Source organism: Macrobrachium rosenbergii, chromosome 23 (genome assembly GCF_040412425.1).
Source record: "Macrobrachium rosenbergii isolate ZJJX-2024 chromosome 23, ASM4041242v1, whole genome shotgun sequence".
NCBI classification, from domain to species: Eukaryota; Metazoa; Arthropoda; class Malacostraca; order Decapoda; family Palaemonidae; genus Macrobrachium; species Macrobrachium rosenbergii.
Genome location: NC_089763.1, coordinates 16,839,159 through 16,855,994, shown reverse-complemented (window position 1 = coordinate 16,855,994; position 16,836 = coordinate 16,839,159). Strand labels below are relative to the sequence as shown.

Genomic DNA, 16,836 nt, shown 5'->3' with positions numbered 1-16,836 from the left:
CAAAGCACCCAGAATGTACATGATAAATGGAATGGATAAACTGACTTACCTTGATATCACATCTAAGTAAATAGAGAATTGGAGGTCGCCATGGTTGGGGAAAATTAACCAATTACTAACTTTAGACTGAATTTATTTACAAATGAAGCAACCAGGAAATTGATATGAAAAGGCTGATGGGGCAGCAAGCAAGCACATAAAATGTGCAATAAAATCAGACAATGTGAAGCGAATTGATGAATCTGAAAAGGCTACGACCCTGAAATAGTTAACACGCAAATGAACATGAAGGTTGCTACTGGTTAAATTAATTTGGTTGTTAATGCAACTTGTTTCATCAAGGGGGCCACTGTCCAGTGCCCCAGACTGCTAATCAGAGGATTCTTGCACATAGCAGGATGGCAGTTAAATGTCTAAGGCATTTTCTTTTCACAAGGCATGGCACAGACTGCCCGAGGTGCTGGATAGCAGGTTCTGGAAGAGAATTCCAGGTTAGCATTCAAAACCCAACATGAACTTAATTATGCACGATGGAGGAATTGATCAATTAAATTTAATTAGCACAGATAACACTATGGAGGGAGTAATCTAATTCTGATCCCTGAATTAATTTAATTTGAGCTTAGGGCGAATCATGGGGCAACTTGGCTGTTAGGTTTGACTGCACAAAGGGGGCTTTGGTTAGGAGAATGGAAAGTTGGAAATTCGGAAAATGGAGAGAAATTCACGAGAAGAAAAAGAGAGCTGGCGTAGGACCGAGTGCTTCCAGACGTACCTGATTCCTTCTCTGCTAGAGCTCGTTGCAGTAGACGAAAATTCGGCCGCAGGAGTCTTGCCTTAAGAGCCAACCCAGAGACACGAAAGGGCACCACTCAGCACTGTGGTGGTTGGTATGGAGTGTGTGGCGCCCAGGTCGCAGGGCATCGTGACCACTTTGTTGTTTGGCTGGGAGCACAGGACATCGGCGATCTGAAAGCAATCACACAGCCAGCGAAAGGTCGTAGGGAAAATAGGTCTTATAGTTAAGTCCTTAAGAGTTAGGATAATAGCCAATTTACAGCCCGGATTCGCCCGTGTCCCTAATAACTATCTAACCTCCCAAAACAGTCGATGGTGGGGCTAAGAGGTCGGCATTGTTTCCCCCAAATCAGGTGATTTGAGGGGATAGGCCTACATCAGCTCACTTCCCTTCATGGTGTCTCTTCCAGCTGCGCCATTAATTCTACTCCACAGCTGACAAACAGAGACATGAATTTATAAATACGGAGGATATATATATATATATATATATATATATATATATATATATATATATATATATATATATGTATATATATATATATATATACATATATAAATGTATGTATGTGTGTATGTGCCAGCATAACTCTGAAAGCATTTGAGCAATTTACTGAGCAATTTCAACCGAACTTGGTATACATAATATGAATTACTATCTAGAAATCAGCACCGTGGGGGTAAGACATAACTAGCACCAAAGGACACCAAAGGGGGCTAGTTCTGCCTGTGAAACGGGGCTGGTTATGCCAACTGATTTTACAAATTTATCACACCTAGTTTTGGTATACACATGACTTACTAACTGGAAAAGAATACTGCAGCACCAAAGTGGGTGGGGGTTGGGAAGGGGGTTACAGAGAGAGAGAGAGAGAGAGAGAGAGAGAGAGAGAGAGAGAGAGAGAGAGAGAGAGAGAGAGAGAGAGAGAGAGCAGAGGGGTGTTGGGGAGAAGAGAGAGTTTTGGTTGTCATTCAGAGTTATCCCGGGCAGCACTTGGTTGGTCAGCTAGTATAAATTTATATATTATATTATATACATATGTATGTAAATGTATATATATATATATATATATATATATATATATATATATATATATATATATATATATACTGTATATAAAATGAAATGGAAAGGGAAACTGTTGACATGCATTATTTGCCAAAGAATGGTCGATAGGTCAGGAATACATATATATAACAAAGATATGATACCGAGATCACAAGAGGTTAGATGTTTGCCTAGTCTTCTGGGGTGGTTTGGTCAGGTGGATATATGGAAAGGAAAAGTGGGTTGCAACGAAATGGCACCAATGTCAAGAGAGCACAAGTGTGTTTGCAAGATGTTAAAAGAGTCATTTAATGTCACCTCAGTACATGTAATCTTTCTGTGTTAGCCTATGAAGTGGCTGATGCTATGAAAGTCTCTAGCACAGGAGGTCGAACCTTTCTTCAACAGCTTTATTACACACACACACACACACATACGTATGTTTATATAATATATATAATGCCTATATAAATATATATATATATATATATATATATATATATATATATATATATATATATATATATATATATATATATATATATATATTTATGAAAAAATGTATATATACAGTATATATATATTTATGAAAATGTATGTATATATATATATATATATATATATATATATATATATATATATATATATATATATATATATATATATATATATTTGTGTATATAATATATATATGTGTGTGTACACAAACCCGCAAGATGGAGGAGAATACTGCGAATGAAAAACGTCAAAACAAGCGCAGTCAATATATGGCAGCAGCAGGTACATGATCAGACTTCACCCGAAATGAAATATTGCCAATCAACTCTATCATTACCATTGAAATTTGTCTCGCTGCTCTCTAATCATCGACTATAATCCGGCGCCAACGACCCTATTACGAACAAGTGCAATGAAAAGCAAGGAATACGTTCACGGGAGGTCAGTGCAATAATGAAAGTAATGGAAAGTCAGCGAAGCGAAAGAAACACCAAGGAAAGTTAAGAGTGACAAGGAGGGATAAAAGAGAAAGTTGTTGAGTAATTATTATTACGGAAAGTTAGCGTATAACAAGGAAATCAACAAGGAAGGGCAGTGCTTATGCAGTTAGGAAAATAACAGTGACGGGAATCAGAAGCAAAGAGATGAGCAGGTACCAAATAAATAAATTCTGGAAAAACAGATAGAGAATCATAAGTGTGTACTTAGGAAGTAAATCTGTCATTATACATGTTTTATGAAAAAAAAGATAAATATGGGAAATAATAAAAACTCCATAGAGAAAACACAATTATGGAACATGAACCGCTTAGTGTGAAGACTCTGCTAGATCACCCTATAATTTTGAAACACGAATAAGGAAATTCTAAAGCATTAGTATTATGCTACAGAACCAAAACATGGATAAAAATAACAAGAAATTACATAAGCACTGAACGTCAGGGAATACAGTATTATCACAAAGGCTCTTTTCTCTTCCTATCGCCTTCTTACGTAAGACCTAAGCTCACGGAGAGGGGATTAATCTACAACATAAAAACCTTTATTGTAACGTCTAATTGTGTATATAACGAAAGTGTGTCTACGCTATCTACAGCAATAGCTATAAACGCTAGAGAGAGAGAGAGAGAGAGAGAGAGAGAGAGAGAGAGAGAGAGAGAAGGTCGCACAATCTATAAATAGATGACCTTGCAATTGTGTTACGGGATAGGGAAGCTAGATGGGAGGGAGGAAGAGGAGGAGACAGAGAGGGGGTGAGGAAGAGGGGGGTGGTGGGAGGCAGACAGAGGAAGGACAGAGAGGGAGGGGAGGGGAGGAGGAGGAGGAGGAGGAGGGAAGAAGAGGAGGAGAGGAGAGGAGGAGGGAGGGAGGAGGTGGTGGAAGGGAGGGCGGGACTGGTCAAATATTGGGGTCGATACGTAGGTGGGAAGACTTGTGCGTCGGCAGCTGGTGCAAGTACATGACTCCCCCAGAGAGAGAGAGAGAGAGAGAGAGAGAGAGAGAGAGAGAGAGAGAGAGAGAGAGAGAGAGAGAGAGAGGCATGCACTCGCGCAAACTCCTACTTCGAAATCAACGAACGTAAAGAAAATAAAATATTCGCTATGTATTAAATGAATATTTCCAACTTCCTTTGTAGTGCTAAAACTGCAACTAATCTTGAGAGGCTTCCTAATTTTAAGAGGCAGATTTTCAAACCAAACATGAACACGCACTAGATTACAAGTCTAAATTTTCCCCCATCGAATCCACTGCCTCTGATTTTATTTGAAAACAATAAACTTTGTACTGTGGATTATTTGAAAAAGGGGAAAATCTAACTACCAATAAATTCCTTTTAAAAATCGAAATGATCTTGGGATGTAATAATATGGTAAGGTAGCCATATGCACTATTTAGGACTAGTACTGATTCTAGATGATAGGTATGATGAAACTATTTACAAAAATTTTCCTCTTTGTTCCATATTCTGCTCCCTTCAATATTTTTAAAAACTTGTAGACAATCATAGATCAAGACTTGCAAAAGTTTTTCTTGTTATGTTAAAATTAAAGTCTTCATCCACGTGAATTTGTAGGAGAAAATCTCTCAAATTAAAGCTAAAAAAAAATTGTTCTGGCCAAGAACGTGAAAAAATTCAACGGTAAAGAGGGATAAAGTGACTGCTGTCTAAGCCACACAATGAGGAAAATTGAGATTTTTAAGGTAAGAGTTGAACTCCAGCCAGTTAATTACTCAAGTCGGCGCATGAAACTACCAAATAAAGGTTTACACCTAAATCTGAAAGAGAACATCCATGATAGAACGTCTAACCTCTGAGCAGGATATTCATCTCTGAGATGCTGTGAATGGAAAGCTGGGAATGGAAATTCACTCAAACGTCGTTAATCCCAGCTAAGATTCCTCTTCTAGTTTCAACACCCTGCGGACCTCCGGCCTTTTCTCTCTTCACACAGTAGGCAGAGATTTGACATACTCACAATGACCAATTCTTTACCATTCTATCAATGATTAAAATTATATGATGCGTATGTGTCTGTGTATGTGTATATGTATGTATATATATGTATATATGTATATATATATATATATATATATATATATATATATATATATATATATATATATATATATATATATAATATATAATATATATATATATATATATATATATATATATATATATATATATATATATATATATATATATAATATATATATATATATATATAGAGAGAGAGTAGAGAGAGAGAGAGAGAGAGAGATATTGATAGATAGATAGATAGATAGATAGATAGATAAACCGTAATCGACTGACTGTAGCAACTTTAAATTATGAAGCCCGCAATCATACCAAGAAGAATCTTACAAAATTAAGTTTAAACATCTAAAATCTTTTGCGTGTCGACGGGCATTCAGGGAACAGGTAAAGCTGGATTTGGGTATTAGGCGCCCAATGACTTTAATTCTTTTTTGACTGTTTCGTACCTAATCAACATGTGCCATCGTTAGAATGTAAAAGTGACGTACTCAGCGACACCGGTTTTGTAAAATCCTTCCAGGAAATGTGTATTTTGACTTTTTCAGGTAGCACCATGGGAAATCGTGTGCACGGGTTCTGTCTTTTTTTTCTTATCAGTCCTGGCTACCGCAACAATCATGGTGAGTAACAACGTCAAAGCTGCAAAGTCTCGCAAATATCTATCAAGAGATTACGACATGGTATGGAGGTGTTATATTGATGGACAATGATCAACACAGTGAGGCAATGGCTGGAAATATTTCTCTTCGGAAAAAATGTTTTCGCAGCCATATAGAAACCTGAAAGCCTGAGGGAGTTCTATTAAGAGAAAACCATAAAAGAAAAGATTTTTCGATGCACAGCCATTTCTTGAACCACAGCACATCTGATAACTGCCAGTACTCTGAAACTAGAATTGTAAGAAAGGTACAACAAAGCAGTACCATTCCCTGATCAATGAGAGACACAGGCTATGAAATACAAAACAGCATAAACTCCACCCCACAGCAGCTTATCAAGACCATTCACACAACCAGTCCTGGGTCATCCCACGCTGTGCTGTCATGTACTTATCTTGGGGATATACGCATCAGGGGCGGTGGGGGAGTGTCTGGCCCCTTGGAAAAAGCAATGCGTCAGTCCTCACTCCGTCGCCCCAGAACTGCGTTCTCGCGTACTGAAGGCCTAGAACGCAATCGGTCACACTCGAACCAATGTCCTTCGATTAGCTTCGAGGGAGTCATGACGTCGCGGCATGGCATGACTTTTCATTCAGTCAACTGCGTCTCACTGTACGTAACGTAGCAGAAGGCGATGGTAGTACAAACCTATACACGCACAGATAAATAGACCCCCTCCCTCCCTCAACTCCTCCTCCTCCTCCCCTCGTAGATTTATTTTTACTATACCCTCATGAATGGAATTATCTTTTTTATGTTTCAGAGGTGATCTTTTAACCTAACTTCGTTTTTATGACAAGATGCCTTCAACGGTCGATACTGCAACAACGTGACAACTGAAGCATTAAGATAAAAAATGACCACATTGAAAGAACTGTTACTCATTTTTACAGCAAGTATATTCAGTTATAAATTTGCGATTACTGATTTCTTTTCTGCGATATCAATTTAAAACCGTAACCTGATTTTATGCATGATTACAGATGACATTTGACAAAGTAATCATTTACAAAGTACCAAATTTTCAGAGAAATACACTCATTATATACATATACTATATACTATATATTAATATATAAATATAAATATATATATATATATATATATATATATATATATATATATATTATATAATATATATATATATATATATACATATATACATTATATAATACACACATATATATATATATGTATATATATATAATTTATGTTCTTTACCGTAAGCCTTGAAATCCAGCGTGGGAAGTGGACGAAATTCTTTTTCTCGGCCGGTAACAGGTGTTGAGAGCAAGTCCAATGGTTTATCCACTCCTACAGCGCAACGTTGGCGTCTTCCTAACGTATGCTAGAAGCCCGACGTTGAAGCACAGATATCCCCCTTTATTTCTGTTTTCGCTTTTCAATTTCAAAGTTCACAGTAACAACGTATCCAAAAATATTAACCAGGCGTCTATTCCAGTGTATTAACTTTAGAACAAATGTCGCAAACGACTCCACCGTTGATAATTTACAGGTCTTTTTTGCGCATACTTCAGTGGGACAAGGCAGCGATTGCCAAGCTTCTGAATGTACAGAAGTCTAAAGGTTAAAGATAAGAAGATAAGATATTGAATATTACATAAAAGAGGACAAACATAAGAATGATATAAGGAAATATTGCTTAGAACAAACATTTCTGTAATACATTATTTTCTAGTTCGTTATACGGGATTTGTCTATGAATATAATGAACTGAAACATGATATATTTTTTTCTTCAAAAATCGCTTGGGATGGCTTTCCATCTATTAATCCTGAAATCAGTTAGAATGGCGTGATATGCTCCTAACGTTTCTGAACCTTAAATAACCTAACCATGGAGAAATTATCTACCAAACATAAAAGGATGATCGCTTGTCCTTGCAGACATAAATTTATGCAAGTTGAACCCAAAAGTATCTGAAGTTCAATAAACGTAGCTTTTAGGACGAAGGTCAAAAGTTAATGTCAGTACTGCTAAGGTAAGGGTCAGCGACACTTACATCCTCCACTACCAAGCTGTGAAGCGCTCTCCAGAATCTGTTGTTCCTTACTTCTCTAAACTCCTTGAGAGAGAGAGAGAGAGAGAGAGAGAGAGAGAGAGAGAGAGAGAGAGAGAGAGAGAGAGAGAGATTTACAGAACGCCATTTATCATTCTGACACCTTCGTCGAAGAACGTGTTCGGCGACACCAATGCATATGCAATCAACAGCAACAAGTAACAATTATATCGTTGTTACCAACCACAGTCGGCAGGGAAAGCAAGTGGTTACGTAACTTGGCACGGAACTAAAGGTAATGACTTTAATGCACACATGGGTAATACTTGACTCTTGAAGTTCAAATGGTCACATAGCTTTTGGCATCATCGCATTGAATGACGGACAGGGTTACAGATTCGAGGAACTGGAATGAAACACACACACACACACACACACACACACACAGAGAGAGAGAGAGAGAGAGAGAGAGAGAGAGAGAGAGAGAGAGAGAGAGAGAGAGAGAGAGAGAAAAGAGAGAGAGAGAGAGTTCGAGCCCGAGGGACTAGTGGTGCTTCTGATAAGTGAGAGAAGGAACCCGAGCGCTGGATTTTGACATTCAGCAGAGTGGTTATTTTAAACAAGAACAGTGTGAGAAAGTGAGAAAATAAGCTGCTATTAACAGCTTAAAACCATACGAATAAAACGGAAAATAAAAAGAGAACATAAAATGTATAAAGAAGTGGAACGCAAATATAACAAAATAAAGAAATTTACGAGAGTTCCACAGTTGAGTCACTTCACGATTGCAAAACAAGGACTACAAGGAGTACAGCATTACAAAACTCGCATTGTCATTCGTACAACTAGTGAAGTCTGGCTTGTCGAGACTGGAAACTTAGCCTATTGCGGCTACGAAGCGAAAGCGGCTTTCTATCCTGTAAAATTTTGAAAATTTCAATTTTGATGGAAAATGTCTAAAATAGCATTCAAAGTAAAGTATATAATTTTTTTTCTCGGAATTTCGTAAAGATGTCTGCGCTAGCTCATGATGTCAATTGGTTTATGTTATGTTAATAATTACGCCCGTCCACCCCTTCCCCCTCTCTCTTTCACACACACACACACACACAATATATAAAATATGTATATATATAAATATATATAACATATATATAGAGTATATATATATATATATATATATATATATATATATATATATATATATATGTTTATATGTTTACATGTGTATATATATATATATATATATATATATATATATATATATATATATATATATATATATTATATATATATATATATATATATATATATATATATATATATATATATATATATATATATATATATATATATATATACATATTATCCAGGATGGATGTTTATATGTATATACATAGTAATATATAGTGCACGCAAAAAAATTTAGACTGAACTCTCATCTAGATATCGTGATATTTGATTTATGAAGGTGGGAGCAGGTAGGGGCTGAAGGGACGCTGCAGACGACCCTTAATAATGCCTACAGCGCACCACGTAAGGTGCACCAACCCCTTCCAAGTTACGGAGATATTTAAAGATACGCAAAGGGCTCTTCTTTTCGCTTTGACCAAGTGCGGATGCAGAGGCGGTGTTACATTATTATGCCTAAGTGATTTTACGCATTACCTCAGAGAGTTCAGTGAGACATCCAACGAACTGAGGCTAATATCAATCGTACCTAATCTGGTGGGGAAGAAATTAATTATGGTTGAAATATTGAGAACGGCACATCTGTTGCAAATCAAAATTTTTCCACCGTCGCCATTGTTGATCGTAAAAAGAATTTGTTTTATTTGCTATTTCCTGTCAATTAGCGCTCCCACAGCTTTCAAAAGCAAAGTGCTTGAATTTTTGAAGCTTGTTAATTTTTAATGGAGGATCTGGAACTGACAGAGTTAGACGACAAGTGTATATATTGTTAATATTCATATATATATATATATATATATATATATATATATATATATATATATATATATATATATATATATATATATATATATATTAAACAGGATGATATTGCTAGAGCCACCATCATGACTTCCATATACCAACAGCGACTGCTATTTTTCCATGGCTAGCCAATCAGCTGTTCGTCAGATCCAATGTTGCGTAACAGCTGTTCAGAAGACATACGAGAAAAGCGCTGCTGTCACTTCACTTTTTCTCCTAAGATGAAATGGTACCAGAAGGCATTCGAACCGGTGCCATTTAGGAATGGTCAATGGAAGAAATGGACTGAATGCACCCAGCCACACCAAGCACTTATGCATGGGTTCAAATCCCCGTCCGAGTAAATGCCCTTCTCACGTGCAATTCCCTTTTGGTGGAAGTTACTCCCGCTCACGTGTTACACACACACTACTGGATACAACGAATATTTGCGACTAAGTAAAACAAAAGCATACTGAACACGACAAATATTTTCAATAAAGTAAAACAGACATACTGAACACGACAAAATTAATGTTTGCAGCAAAGTAAAACAGACACATACTGAATATGACGAATACTTGCGACAAAGTCAAACAGACACATACTGAATACAATGAATACTTGCGACAAAGTCAAACAGACACATACTGAATACAATGAATACTTCATGTCAAAACAGACATACTGAATACGACTTAATACTAATGGCTAAAAGTCAACAGACATACTGAATACACAAATACTTGCGATAAAGTCAACAGACACATACTGAATGCGATTTACTTCATGTGATAAAGTCAAACAGATACATACTGAAATATGACGAATACTTGTTACAAAGTCAAACAGAGACACATACTGAATACAATGAATATTTCAGACAAAGTCAAACAGACACATACTGAATACAATTGAATATTATAGATAAAACAAACAGACACACACTGAATAATGCATTTAATACTTGTGACAAAGTCAAACAGACACATACTGAATACGACAAATACTTCATGACAAAGTCAAACACAGACACATACTGAATGCGACGTATCACTATGCATTAAAGTCAAACAGACACATACTGAATGCGCATTTATACTTGGGACAAAGTCACACAGACACATACTGAATGAGACTAAGACGCGCAAAGTCAAACAGACACATACTGAATGCGATGAATACTTTCTTGACAAAGTCAAACAGACATACTGAATACGACGAATACTTGCAAATAAAGTCACACAGACACATACTGAATAACAATGAATACTTATACAAAGTCAAACAGACACATACTGAATAATGTTTAATACTTACTGATAAAGTCAAACAGATACATACTGAATGATGAATACTTGTGACAAAGTCACACAGACATACTGAATAATGATTTAATACTTATGTAGCAAAGTCAAACAGACATACTGAATGCGACGAATACTTCTTGCATACAAAGTCAAACAGACACATACTGAATAATGCATTTAATACTTTGACAAAGTCAAATAGATACATACTGAATACGACGAATACTTGCAAACAAAGTCAAACAGACACATACTGAATATGACGAATACTTGCAACAAAGTCACACAGACATACTGAATAATATTTAATACTTGCGATAAAGTCAAACAGACATACTAAATGCGACGAATACTTGCAACAAAGTCACACAGACACATACTGAATACGATTTATCACTTCATGACAAAGTCAAACAGACACATACTGAATGCGCATTTAATACTTGCAACAAAGTCAAACAGACACATACTGAATATGACGAATACTTCGGTGCATAAAGTCAAACAGACACATACTGAATACATTTAATACTATGCAACAAAGTCAAACAGACACATACTGAAATGACGCATTCGACAAAGTAATACTTGTGACAAAGCTTGCAACAGACACATACAGAGACTAACACACAAGTCGCAAAGACACATACTGAATACTTAATGAATACTGCAACAAAGTCAAACAGACACATACTGAATGCGATTTAACACTTATGGAAAGTCAAACAGACATACTGAATGCGCATCGATTTACGGCGAAAAAGTCAAACACAGACACATACTGAATGCTTACTTAATACTCGATGAAACAAACAGACACATACTGAATAATGCATGAATACTTGCGACAAAGTCAACAGACATACTGAATACTTAATTTAATACTTGCAACAAAGTCAAATAGACACATACTGAATACCGCACTTAATACTTGCAACAAAGTCAAACAGACAATACTGAATGCTATCACTTAATACTTGCAAATAAAAGTCAGACACATACTGAATACAACGAATCCTTGCGATAAAAGTCAAACAGACATACTGAATGTGACGAATACTTTCGACAAAGTCAAACAGGACATACTGAGTATGATGAATACTTCATACAAAGTCAAACAGACATACTGAATGCCATTTAACACACAGACATATACTGAATAATGAAGAATACTTATGCATAAAGTCACACAGACATATACTGAATAATTTAAGAATACTTAAGTGAACAAAGTCACACAGACATATACTGAAAACGATAATACTGGGTAACAAAGTCAACAGACACATACAGAATACGAGAGTACTTCTGCAACAAAGTCAAACACAACATAATGAATATGCATTTAATACTTGCAACAAAGTCAAACAGAGACACATAATGAATATGATTAATACTTATGACAAAGTCAACAGACACATACTGAATACGATGAATACTCTGACAAAGTCAAGCAGAACATACTGAAGCGATTATCAGATCATGGCTAAAGTCAAACAGACATACTGAATAATGACGAGTACTTGCAACAAAGTCAAACAGACACATACTGAATACAACAAATACTTGCGACAAAGTCAAACAGACACATACTGAATGCGACGAATACTTGCGACAAAGTCAAACAGACACATACTGAATACGACGAGTACTTGCAACAAAGTCAAACAGACACATACTGAATACGACAAATACTTGCGACAAAGTCAAACAGACACATACTGAATGCGACGAATACTTGTGACAAAGTCACACAGACATATACTGAATACGACGAATACTTGCGACAAAGTCACACAGACACATACTGAATACGAAGAATACTTGCGACAAAGTCACACAGACATATACTGAATATGACGAATACTTGCGACAAAGTCAAACAGACACATACTGAATACGAGAATACTTGCAACAAAGTCAAACAGACACATACTGAATACGAGAGTACTTGCAACAAAGCCAAACAGACACATAATGAATACGACGAATACTTGCGACAAAGTCAAACAGACACATACTGAATACAACGAATACTTGTGAAAAAGTCACACAGACACATACTGAATATGACGAATACTTGCGATAAAGTCAGACAGACATATTCTGAATACGATGAATACTTCAATAAAGTCAGACACATATGAATAATGAGAGTACTTTGCAACAAAGTCAAACAGGACACATAATGAATGCGACGACATCTTGCAACAAAGTCAAACAGACACATACTGAATACATTTAATACTTCATGCACAAAGTGAAACAGACACATACTGAATACGATTTAATACTTATACTGTCACACAGATATATACTGAAGTGATTTAACACTTATGCGACAAAGTCACACAGACATATACTGAATATAATGAACACTTCATGATAAAAGGCAAACAGACACATACACTGAATACGTATGAATACTTGCGACAAAGTCAAACAGATACATACAGAATACCGACCAGTATTTCATAAGCAAAGTCAAACAGACACATACTGAATACGACGAATACTTGCGATAAAGTCAAACAGACACACTGAATACGACGAATACTTTCGGACAAAGTCAAACAGATATACTGAATATGATGAATACTTGCGATAAAGTCACACAGATATATACTGAATAACGAATACTTTCATGGCGTCACACAGACATACACTGAATAATGACGAATACTTGCGACAAAGTCAAACAGACACATACTGAATACGACGAATACTTGCAACAGTTAAACAGACATATACTGAATTAATGACGAATACTTTGCAACAAAGTCAACAGACACATACTGAATACGATTTAATACTTGCGACAAAGTCAAACAGACACATACTGAATACGACGAATACTTGCGACAAAGTCAAACACACACACACTGAATAAGATGAATACTTGCGACAAAGTCACACAGATATATACTGAATACGACGAATACTTGTGACAAGTCCCACAGACATATACTGAAAACGACGAATACTTGCGACAAAGTCAAACAGACACATACTGAATACGACGAGTACTTGCAACAAAGTCAAACAGACACGAAGGCACACTGGAGATAACCCATGCAAAACTTCACCCAATAATTTGCATAGCAAACATCACGAAAACTAATTTGAAATAAAAATAGAGAGAGAACGTTTGGACACGGTCATGGATATGAAATATGTCACGGCATAATTTCTCCAATATAATAAAGACAAAGAAGGTGGAAGTACCATAGGCGGAGGAAGACGTGAGAGAGAGAAGCGTAATTAAACACAAAACATCACAATAAAGTGATATTTAAATGGGGATATATACACATATATGTATATTATACATATAATGGTGTTGTATACATACATAGGTATATATATATAATATAAATATAAATATATATATATATATATATATATATATATATATATATATATATATATATATACATATACCTATTTAATTGTAATAGCCACAGTGCCCTCTTAACTTCTCGAACTCTTCGCGCTTGTTTGGATATGCTTGTCACCTATGTATGTATATATTATATATATATACATATATATAACATATAAATATACATATTATATATATATATATATATATATATATATATATATCCACATACATATTGTATGTGTACATATGAATCTACATACAATAACAATAAATATAGATATTACATAATAAATATATATACATATATATATATATATATTATATATATATATATATATATATATATATATATATACACTGTATTTCTGTATATCCATTCATATTAGAAACATAATTTTGCAAAACGGGGAAAATTAGAGTTGGAGAAGTATAGCTAAGAAGAAGAAGAAGAAGAAGAAGAAGAAGAAGGGGGGAGAGAGAGAGAGAGAGAGAGAGAGAGAGAGAGAGAGAGAGAGAGAGAGAGAGAGAGTATAGAAGGTCTACCACGGGACGTGTTCAGCAGTCTGCCTCGAGCTCAGTTAGCGTGCGGGTGGCGGAGTGAACAAGCCTCTTCCCGAAACAGCTCCGCCTTCTTTTCCATCCGACTAAAAAGTAAAAACCGAAACCTCGACGTCAACACAATCGCAGATTACCCTCCTCGGCGGCGCTCTCACAACTTTTTTTCTCACTCTTTCTCTCTTTTCTCTTGCCATACAAAGGTACTCACGTATTTGCCAACACTGCCATACAGGCAAATATTATTAAAAATAAAATCAAAGGAGAGACAGGAGGGAAAGAGTAAGAGAGAGGAGGAGGAGGAGGAGTTACTCTCGTATATCCTCTGTGCATTAAAACGACGTTGAATGTTTTGTGTATGAGTCTGTGTATGCATGTCTGTGTATAAATGTAGGAATACCAAATACTCCGAAAGAAGACATTTTTAAACTGTCAAAAAATGTGGATTTTCATAACTGGATAAACCGGTGATAATTAAACTTATAAGTGAAATGTCAAACAAAAGAATTTCTTAAAAACTTACTGTGGATATCACGTGCCGAAGTGGAGGTGATTATATACATTACACACATAAAAAGAAAAAAAAATCTCGTCTCGCCATTAACCGCAGACAGTCACACGCCCACAAGGATTTACCTACTATAAGCAGGCGCAAAAGGGGATAAGGTGGGCGTTGAAAGAGGGGTAGTAGCCACTTGGTGACGCCTACACGCCCTAATTCTCGTCCCACTGCTCGCCAGGTCCACCCACATCAAAACAGACAAGACAGGGCTGGAAAAAAAAGAGAATGCGGGATCATTCGTGCGTCTTCTGAGGAATCGAAGTTTGACAAATGCCGTGTGATGTTTGTTGCTTAATAAGTTTCTTAGTTGCACATGTCCTGAAAAAGGGGACTTTCTCATGTTTTTCTAATTTCTCTGCCATGGCCATATGATATTTACATTTCTTTCCATGCTTCTTCAAAATCATTTTAAATATTTTATTTCAACTTGTTCCGCTACTATATTATGGTTATTTATTTTTTGTAGGGATACGAAGGAACATCAACATAATTGTTTTCCATGATATAAGGTAATTTGAATTTTGACTTGGGAAAAACTTCAGTTTAATCTTACGACATGCTTCTTAATTACAGTGACGTCACGTAAAAAACCGAAGTTTATAATTTGTTTTGGAGAGGGAATACTGCATAAAGATTAAACGAGAAGCCATCCTTGTTATTAATATGACTTTATTGATTTGATTTATGAAAGTAATTAACAACGTGTTGACATGACTGACAACACAAAACAACTTAGCTAACGCTTATATTGTCTAACAAAATGTTACACACACAAACACAAGTTTGCAGGAACGCTTATATTCATCTTTGCAAGCATATACACATAAACATTAAAATATAAGATACCCATAAAACGTACTAACATACACTTGCACATACTGTATACATACTGTACATACACAAATAATATATACATAAACATATATATGCATGTTTGTGTGTGTGTGTACAAAGTATATTCATATGTCAAACAAGGTATATAAATCTTTGCGTACATGGGCGCACACAGATACTTACATACACACACACACACACACACACATACACACACACACACACACATATATATATATATATATATATATATATATATATATATATATATATATATATAAATATATATTATGTATGTCTACATATACTATATATATGTATAAACAAATATATATATATATATATATATATATATATATATATATATATATATATATATATATATATATATATGATTGATCTTAGTTCGATAGAGAGCAGAGATCTAAAATACAATCCGTCACTTCCCATATTTACTAACTGTTAGATCAGCAGTGATCATATTCTGGTTTGCAAAATAAAGTATGAACTGCACAGAAGAGGATTCACAGAGCAAGAAGCAAGTCAGTTCCACTAGGTGTATTGATATCACAAGTGTGAAAGACCCCAAATTGTTAAGAAGACTTTATGTGGACCAGACACGAACTAAATCAAGTATCCTCCTCATTTTGCTTC

General features: G+C 35.5%; 1 long non-coding RNA gene across 1 annotated transcript in view; it reads right to left on the bottom strand.

The window, feature by feature from the left end:
* The window catches only part of LOC136851309 (uncharacterized), an 82,700-nt gene extending 67,254 nt beyond the window's left edge, over positions 1–15,446 (bottom strand). Inside the window, exon 1 of the long non-coding RNA XR_010856839.1 lies at positions 15,310–15,446. This is a non-coding gene — a long non-coding RNA (uncharacterized lncRNA). The remainder of the gene's footprint in view (positions 1–15,309) is intronic.
* Positions 15,447–16,836: the final 1,390 nt, after the last annotated feature.